We start from the raw sequence: 10,492 nt of genomic DNA on the forward strand, positions 1-10,492 counted from the left end.
CGCCGTAAAGTAACACATGGAACCAAACGGCCGCCATCTTGATAAGGGCACACTGCCCCGAATACAGTTGGATGTGGAATGTGGGAGCGGTAATTAACAAAACATTCCGAGTGTTTTGTCAAGCCAGTGATATGTCATCTCAGAACACGAGTCAAGAGCAGGAACACTGGCTGCAGTTGACCTTCTCGTCATCAATCTTTTGTTTCATTCGAAGTGGATACAATAGTAAACACAGAACCTGCCAATCTGTATTATCACACAGTAAAGAGAAAGCCATTCAGTCCACTGTGTTTGTATGCCAGGTTTTGAGCTATTTCTCACACTGTGCAAAAAGATATTTTATTTCCTCCGTTTCTGTTTGAAAGTATGGAATCTGCTTCAACCAACCTGCTTCAGGCAGGGCATTCTGGATTTTAACACCATGAGGGAGTAACAGGGTATTGGCTGGATACAGGTATGCCAACCCTCACAATTATTTCAATAACAAGAAAACCAGTATCTCAGCCAAATCCTACAATAGCTACCTGACGAAGGAGCAGTGCTCCGAAAGCTTGTACTTCCAAATAAATCTGCTGGATCGTAACATGGTGTTGTGATTTTTAACTTTATTCATTCCAGTACAACACTGGCACCTCCACATCAACCAAATCCAGCCTTGGTCATGATCTTGTGAGGAATGATGTGATTGTCCTGTATGTAGGACTGGCTCCAGACTGGGTTACTGCTCTGGAGAATGGTGACTTGGTGAGAGCTGGCTACCTTTTTAAACAGGTAAATAAATACTTTGTACAAAAGGGCAGAAATGGCTAGCCAAATGGGGCTGTGGGTTCATTCAAATTGGCCAAATTTGCTAACAGTAGTGAGTCAAGGGTTGAAATGTCAGAATGACTTTTGAATAGAAGCATGCAGCTCCTGATCTCACACTTCAGCACACAGTTATCAATATTGGAACAGGGACAGCATGGTGGTTCAATGGTTAGCACGTCTGCCTCACAGCACCATGAACCTGGATTCTATTCCCTTGGGTAACAGTGTGTGGATATTGCACGTTCTCCCCATGTCTGCGTGGGTTTCCTCCAGGTGCTCCTGTTTCTTCCCACAATTCAAAAATGTGCAGGTTAGTTGGATTAGCCGTGGTAAATTGTCCATAGTGCCCAGTTTGTGCAGGCTATGTGAGTTAGCCATAGCAAATATGGGGTTACGGCAATAGGGTGGGGACTAGGTCTGAGTGGGATCCTGTTTGGAGGGTTGTTGTGGACTCAATGGAACGACTTTCCATTCTGTCAGGATTTTATGATTCAATCTATGAATTGGCTGAGTTTTAAACTAGATTAGATTCCTTACAGTATGGAAACAGGCCCTTTGGCCCAACAAGTCCACATCGACCCTCTGAAGGGTAATCCACCCAGACCCATTCCCCTACCATATATGTACCCCTGACTAATGCAGCTAACACTATGAGCAATTTAGCATGGCCAACTCACCTGACCTGCACATCTTTGGACTGTGGGAGGAAACTGGAGCACCCAGAGGAAACCCATGCAGACACAGGGAGAATATGCAAACTCTATACAGACAGTTGCCCAAGGCTAAAGTTGAACCCTGGCCCCGGCACTGTGAGGCAGCAGTGCTAACCACTGAGCCACCGTGTCACCCTTTGCAGCAAGTTTTCCCAAGGACCTTTGGGACTGAGCATGTTGTTGCATCAACTTCTGATCATTCAGCCTCCAGTAGCAGTGGACAAGACATTTTATAAGGCCTGGACAGCTGAGGGCACTGATAGGCTGAGGACTGGCCCCCTCCAACAGACTCTTCTTGAAGTATTTCTGACACTTGTTCACTTTCTTGGGGTAAGAGCTGTGGTACAAAGCACTGTCCACTTTCTGGTGGTTTGCATCAATGAGTGGCAGAATTTATAGCCATGGCCCAGCTCAATCTGACAGTGCCACTCAGTGTTTGAAATATACAAAGTACAGTTCTCTATGAACAGCAGAATCAAATGCTCTCATACTGTTCTTAAAATAAATTATCATGGCAACATGTATGCTTACAAGTTAATCATTAAATGTCTTCAGACATGCAGACCAGAAGCATATGCCACTAGCTCAAATCCAAATTATAATGATTTTAAAAAACTCACATAACACCAGGTTATAGTCAAACAGTTTTATTTGGAAGTATTAGCTTTCTGAGTGCCACTCCATCATCAGGTAGCTGGTGGGGCAGGACCATAAGACTCAGAATTTATAGCACAAGATAATCGTGTCATGCAACTGATCTGATATATTGAACAAACCTAGATTAGTGTTAAATCTTTCATCTTTTAAAAAAAGGTTGCAAGTTTCAATTCATTAATATGTAAATCCCAGAATTTCTTTCAAGTCACAAGTTCTATGATTTACATATTAATGAATCGCAACCCACAACCCATTTTAAAAGGTGAAAGACTTGACAGCAATCTAGGTTTGTTCAATATATCATGTCAGTTGCTCGGGACTATGATCTTCGCTATAAATTCTGTGTCTTATGATCCTGCCCCACTAGCTACCTGAAGAAGAAGCAGTGCTCCAAAGGCTCGTACTTCCAAATAAGCCTGTTGGACCATAACCCAGTGTTGTGTGATTTTTAACTTTGTCCACCCCAATCCAACACTGGCACTCCTCAGCATGGTTCATAACAATAGCAGCTGATTGAATGCCTTTTACCCAGCCTATCTGCATAACTCTGTATGCCACTAGTAATCATAAATCTATCAATCTCTACCTTAAACTTACTCAAAGACAGAGTTTCCACAGTCCTTTGGAGTAAAGAATTTCCAAAGGTTCACAACTCTCTATGTAAAAATATTCTCATATCAGACCTACATAGCATACTAAGAATACTGAGATAATTCTGTCAGTGATAATTCAATCACTTTGCTTCTAATTGAGAGTATATTAAAATAGTAGTAATAGGCTGATTGGATTTGCCTTGCTTTGCAGACAAGATATATCTGGGAAATTGTCCACCTTGTCGAGTAGAAACATGGAAAATAGGAGCAGGTACGTTCAACTCTTTTGAGTCTGCTCCACCATTCATTCTGATTGTAACTGATCATCGAACTCAATAGCCTATACCTGCTTTTCCTCCATATCTGTTGATTACTTTAGCTGAGTGCTATATCTAACTTTTTAAAATCATCCAATGTTTTAGCCTCAAATTTCTGTAGCAAATTCCATAGGCTCACCACTCTTTGGGTGAACATGCCAGTATGTAACTGTTTCAGAACTGCTTTGCTAGGAATATGGTTAATTCTGGTGCACAAATGTCCTGCATAAGTACGGGGTTGTTATCAAGACCCTTTGACATTGCTGTATACGATAGGCTGATGCATGGTGTGAAGGTAAGATAAGAAAGTGCTTAGAGACCAAGTGAGCAGCCCTGAGATACATTTTGCTACAACCCATCAGCGAGGTGCCTGTGTGCCCAAGGTCCCTTCTGCAGCCTTTCAACCCTAGTTGCCAGTGTGCCTCGCAATGGAAGTTTGTGCTTTTTAAGTATCCTGCCAGTGGTTTGGGGGAGATGCTATATTGGTTTGTGAGGGGTTCGCAAATGCCAGATACCAATGTCTGTGCACATGTGTGCATGGCTGGAGGCCATGGAGCACGTCCTGTGATGTTGATGCTGAGCAACATTGAGGCTCTTTGCAGCCAATGGTGAGTTGAAGTGACCAGGGATCCAGGTGGGTTTCCATTGTCAAGATTTATCGATGTCTGGAGTGTTTAGTAAATTAAGGAGAATCCAAAGGGTTTTTACAAAAACATTAAGGACAAAAGGGTAACTAAGGAGTGAATAGGGAACCTCAAAGATCAGCAAGGCGGCCTTTGTGTGAAGCCGCAGAAAATGGGGGAGACACTAAACGAGTATTTTGCATCAGTATTTACTGTGGAAAAAAGATGTGCAAGATATAGAAAGTAGCGAAATAGATGTCCATATTACAGAGGAGGAAGTGCTGGATTCTTGAAACGTGTAAAGGTGGATGAATCCCCCGGACCTGATCAGGTGTACCCTAGAACTCTGTTGAAAGCTAGGGAAGTGATTACTGGGCCTCTTGCTGAGATATTTGTATCATCGATAGTCACAGGTGAAGTGCCAGAAGACTGGAGTTTGGCTAACATAGTGCCACTGTTTAAGAAGGGTGGTAAGGACAAGCCAGGGAACTACAGAGCAGTGAGCCTGACCTCGGTGGTGGGCAAGTTGTTGGAGGGAATCCTGAGGGATAGGATGTACATGTATTTGGAAAGGCAAAAACTGATTAGGGATAGTCAACATGGCTTTGTGCGTGGGAAATCATGTCTCACAAACTTGATTGAGTTTTTGAAGAGGTAACAAAGGATTGATGAGGGAAGATGTGATCTATATGGATTTCAGTAAGGCGTTCGACAGGGTTCCCCCGGGAAGACTGGTTAGCAAGGTTAGATCTCACGAATACAGGGAGAACTAGCCATTTGGATACAGAACTGGCTCAAAGGTAGAAGACTGAGATTGGCGGTAGAGGGTTGTTTTTCAGACTGGAGGCCTGTGACTAGTGGAGTGCCACAAGGATCGGTGCTGGGTCCTCTACTTTTTGTCATTTATATAAATGATTTGAATGTGAGTATAAGAGGTATAATTAGTAAGTTTGCAGATGACACCAAAATTGGAGGTGTAGTGGACAGCGAAGAAGGTTACCTCAGATTACAACAGGATCTTGATCAGATGGGCCAATGGCCCGAGAAGTGGCAGATGAGGTCAGGAGTTGGGAGGTCATGTTGTGGCTGTGCAGGACATTGGTTAGGCCACTGTTGGAATATTGCAAGCAATTCTGATCTCCTTCATATCGGAAAGATGTTGTGAAATTTGAAAGGGTTCAGAAAAGATTTACAAGGATGTTGCCAGGGTTGGAGGATTTGAGCTATGGGGAGAGGCTGAACAGGCTGGGGCTGTTTTCCTTGGAGCGTTGGAGGCTGAGGGGTGGCCTTATAGAGGTTCATAAAATTATAAGGGGCATGGATAAAATAGACAAAGTCTTTTCCCTGGGATGGGGGAGTCCAGAACTAGAGGGCATAGGTTTAGGGTGAGACGGGAAAGATATAAAAGGACCTAAGGGGCAACTTTTTCATGCAGAGGCTGTTACATGTATGGAATGAGCTGCTAGAGGAAGTGGTGGAGGCTGGTATAATTGCAACATTTAAAAGGTATATGGATGGGTATATGAATAGGAAGGGTTTGGAGGGATATGGTCCAGGTGCTGGCAGGTGGGACTAGAGCGGGTTGGGATATCTGGACGGCATGTACAGGTTGGACCGAAGGGTCTGTTTCCATGCTGCACATCTCTATGACTCTGCATGAAGCTGAATATTAATGAGGTGAGCTAGGTCATTGATAAGGCATTTGCCAAGTTATAATCTCCCTTAATTGGCAACGTATCTCTGTCTAGTAAGAAATCCTCACCATTTTGTAAAAGCATAAAAGTTGGAGCAAGATGCTCCTGATGTTCAAATGGACCTTGTCAGTCTCATTCAATACTGCCACAAATCTCACAATAACCCATTTCACTCTAATCCCTGTAAGATTCTGCCAGTAGACTTTCTAAATATCTATTTAATAATTAAACCATTAATGAGGTTTGAAACAACTGTATTGCTTGAGATCTGGACAATACTATATCAGATCTCTTATTTTTTTTAAGAGTTTGTCTCAATTGATGAAATAATGGATTTGACATTGAACATGGTCCACCCAAAGTAATGTTACTGGCTCAACCAGCATCCCTTAGTAGCCAGAATGAACCACATTACTGGCAGTCTGGATACCTAGGTCTGCAACTACTGGGTGGCATGGTGGTTAGCACTGCTGCCTCACAGCACCAGGATCGATTCCAGCCTCAGGTGACTGTGTGTGTGTGGAGTTTGCACATTCTCCCCATGTCTGCATGGGTTTCCCCCACAGTCCAAAGATGTGCAGGTCAGGTGAACTGGCTCTGCTAAATTGCCCATATTGTTAGGTGCATTAGTCTGGGTGGGTTACTTTTCAGAGGATCATTGGGCCTGATTCCGCACTCTAGGGAATCTAATCTACTGGGGATTGTACAAGAGGGCAAAAAATTACAGAGCAAATTGAGGTGTTTAAATAGAAAGAAATACTATAAGTCTTTGAAAAGAAGTAACTCCATACAAGTAGAGCTTAAAACTGTCAACTCACAAAGTACATAACCTAAGCGTTATAGAATTCGGAGTTCCAGAAACAGAAGGAACACATCATTTGCATAGCTTATTGCCAAGCCACTTCACAGGAGTGTAATCCAAAAATAAGCAGACACCAAACTAAAAGAGAAAAGGTGATCAGGTGAAACAATGCTTTTGTAACATCATAATGGGAAAAGAGGTGGAAAGGTTTAAGAAAGAAGTTCCAGTCCTTTACAAAAATGTTTCTTACTGTGACCATATTTTGAGGTTTGAAAATTGCCATTACCCCTCAATAAGAGTGCAAGAGCAGAGGAAATAGTGTCCAGTTGTGAGGCCTATGGGTGGGGCAAGCAGGGAATCTAGTGTTTTACAGGTCTCAAAAAAGAACTACCCTCTCCTGCTTTTTTTGGATGCAGAAGTCAGGCCTTAAAAGGGTAGAAAGCTAGGCCATGACCTACAGTAAAGATCCACAAGGATTTTAAAAGGGCCTTGTCACTGTTAGTCTTCAGTCAAAGCTCCACAGCAGTCACTGGTTCATCAGAGCTTGCGAAACAATTCCAACTCACTACTGTTTGCAAAGCCCTTTGTAACACCCTATACAGCTGAAGGCACAGCTGTAAATGGTGTAACAATAAAGAGGCCAAATGAAGGACAGGTTTTTTTCCTTATAACACACTTATAACAAATAGCCTCACACTGAACATATAACACTTCACTCCACCCACCTGTGACAGATAATGAACCTAATTATAAAAAAAAGGTAAAATATTTATTAAAAGATTTTCAATGTAAAAAAATGTAAACATTTAACTTGTGCAACAGCAGTTGGATCACCTACTAAATTTAACAATGATTTGTAATGATCAATCATCAGAACACAAATATAATGACTGCCACCCTTTCCCACCTTATTAACACACAGGATTCAGGAAGGAGCATTGCACTCAGTTTCTGCACTTACAGATTCCAAGTAAATTCCTTACCTATCCCACTTCATTAGCATACAATCCAGTGCACAAATTGCAGTTCTTTGCAGACAACTACAGAAAGGAGCTGAAAACGTGTTGCAACACATTTTCAGTTCTGATCTCCAGCATCTGCAGTCCTCACTTTCTCCTAACTACAGAAAGGAGCCTTTCAATCGACGTTCTTCACAAAGAAGGTACAAAAAGGGATAGAGTTTTGTCATGATTCGTCAAAGACCCTGTGCTCTATCTCAGAGCTGCAAACCAAGACAAGCATCAATTTGCTGATTCTCCTTTTGTGCTGTCTGAAACCTGCCAGTCTTCAAGTGAAAAAGAGTTGCATTTTTTCTCCTGGTTTTTGCAAACAGTACTTTCCCAAGTTGTTGGTCTCTTTACTTAAGGAAGGAAGTAAATGCTTTGGAGGCGTTCAGAGGTTTACCAGACTACTAGCTGGAAATTAGAGGGTTGCGTTATGAAGTTGAACAGGCTAGGCTTGTATCCGCTTTACTTTAGAAGAGTAAGAGTCAACCTGATTGAAATATAAAATATCCTGAGCAGTCTTGAAAAAGTAAACATGGAGAGGTTGTTTCCTCTTAGGGGAAAATCCAAAAGCATGAATCTAACATGGCCAAACTCAAAATCAGGGCCACCCAACTAAAATAGAGATTGACTTTTTTTCCTCAGAGCATTAAGAGTCTTTGGGACACTCTTCTTGAAAAATGATGGAAGCAGTATTCTTGAATATTTTTAAGGCAGAAATGCAGATTTGAGATTATAATCAGAAAGCCATGATTTTATTGAATGGCAGAATAGGCTCAAGGGGTTGAATGGCCCACTGCTGCTCATAACTCATATATAGATATGTCTGTGAAAGAGCACTTCTGCTTATAAAACAGACTTGTATGGAATAAAAACAGTAAGCACTGGAGAAACTCAGCAGGTTTGGTAGCATTTGTGGAAAGAGAAATACAGTTACAGTTTTGAGTCCAATATGACTCTTCTTTGGAATTAAGAGATAGGAAAGTGATATATTTTATACTGTGGACAAGGCAGGAAGGAGTAATTGGAACAGAAGAGAAGATTAGAGGGTGATGGAGGTTAGAGAACACAGAACAAAACGCAAAAGAATACTAATGGCTTAGAGAGCCAGCTCCAGGATCAATGTTAATAACAAAATACATCCGTTCTGCTAAACTAAGAAAATTAGGCATGAAGACAGAGTTCATGTTTAAAATGACTTTAGTCAATGTTAAGTCCAGAATCATAGAATGCTGTACATTTTGGAAGCAGGCCATTTGGCCCATCCAATCCACACCGATCCTCTGATGAGCATCCCACCCAGACCTACCCTATCCCTGTAACCCTTCATTTTCCCTGGCTAACCCACCTCGCCTGCATATTCATAGACACTATCAGCAATTTAGAAGGCCAATCTACCTCATTTGCACATCTTTGAACTGTGACAGGGAACCACAGCATCCAGAAGAAACCCACCCAGACACAAGGAGAATGTGCAAACTCCACACTGACAGTTACCCAAGGGTAGAATTGAACCCAGGTCCCTGTTACTGTGAGGGAACAGTGCTAGCCACTGAACCATTATGTCAAAGGCTGTAATGTCAGAATGAAAGTCAATTATTTGTCCACTCAGTCTGTAAGCATGATCACAACCTTACAATTGCTTGTCACATTAATACATCAGATTGCTCTCATGCTCATGTTTTTGTCCTGGGCCTGCTGCACTGTTCCAGTGAAACGTTAGTCTAGAAAGCTGTAAAGTGCCTAAGAACTAAGTTCAACTTCAGACTATGAACTCTCTCCTCCATTTTGTTACTTACAAAAGTGTCTCATTTTCTTGGTTTTACTTGCAACACAGATTTATATTTTGTTTTTAAAACACTTGCTATTAATACCTATTTTGAACTTAACACATCTCTACAACCATTACCACTCCCTTTTTTTTGTGACCACTAATCTCTCTCTCCCCATATAGACCTGAGTTTCTCCAGCACTTTGTTTTAATATCCCAGGCTGTACATCTGCGATGCAATGTACATTGTGAATATCATTGTATTATTCCTAAGAGTGGAATATACTATATGAAAATGTTGAATTCTGTAATATATTATTCAATTTTAAATATTTCATTCTTAGGCTATGTGCCTGACATAGCATATATATATATAGTAAATATCAGGAGTGTAGCAATTGTATTGAGATACATCAGAGCAGAACATTAAGTATGGAGAAAAGTTAAATTTTATTGCACTTCTTGTAACATTCATTTGGGAAAAAAGTTGGCTCCAGGATGTGGGTTTGGGTGGGGAAAAATAGTGCCATCACGTCCTCTACCATCACCATTACAGGCAGAATCAGATATAGGATCAAATCTCAGGAGTAGGACTTGAGCCCACACTTTGAGTGAGAAGTGAGATTACTCCATTTAGGTAAGGCCGAGAAGTACAATAAAAATGAGAACATTACACCTGATAGCACTTTCCAGCCTCCAACCTTCTGAATATCAAATGGAGTGTGTATCTTTATACAGTCACATGATTTTACAGAATCTGGATTGTATTGTTGCTGAAAACATCTCACAAACCTACACAGGTATAAAGCCTGAAAGTTACATTATTGCCTTTTCTAAAATTACAAAAATATATATGTACTTTGATTAATTTTCAAGACTAGTTTTTCTCCTCAAACATTTGTGACTTTCACAATATCCAAGAACGTGTTTTCGCTTTTTATAAATTGGTTCTTAGCTCAGACTTTCCACGTGGTATTTTCAACAGCATGACATCTCTTAAGTTTTGCTTTCTGACTACAACTGCCAATTGTCTGCAGACAGTTTGATATTTCAGTTAGGCACTAGGAAGGGAGTCACTTTCTTCTGTACATTGTGTAATGCAAGCACAGAGAAATTTAAGCCACAAGTGTCCAAAAAGACATCTATTCACGGCATTTATAAAAAAAGCAGACAGGCACACAATTGAACCTCTAGGTTAAAAATCACACAACACCAGGTTATAGTCCAACAGGTTTAATTGGAAGCACACTGGCTTTCGGAGCGACGCTCCTTCATCAGGTGGTAGTGGAGGGCTCAATCCTAACACACAGAATTTATAGCAAAAATTTACAGTGTGATGTAACTGAAATAATACATTGAAAAATTGATTGTCTGTTAAGCCTTTTACGTGTATGGAATGAGCTGCCAGAGGAAGTGGTGGAGGCTGGGATAATTGCAACATTTAAGAGGCATTTGGATGGGTATATGAATAGGAAGGGTTTGGAGGGATATGGGCCGGATGTTGGCAGGTG

The sequence above is a fragment of the Chiloscyllium plagiosum genome, chromosome 21 (genome assembly GCF_004010195.1).
Source record: "Chiloscyllium plagiosum isolate BGI_BamShark_2017 chromosome 21, ASM401019v2, whole genome shotgun sequence".
NCBI classification, from domain to species: Eukaryota; Metazoa; Chordata; class Chondrichthyes; order Orectolobiformes; family Hemiscylliidae; genus Chiloscyllium; species Chiloscyllium plagiosum.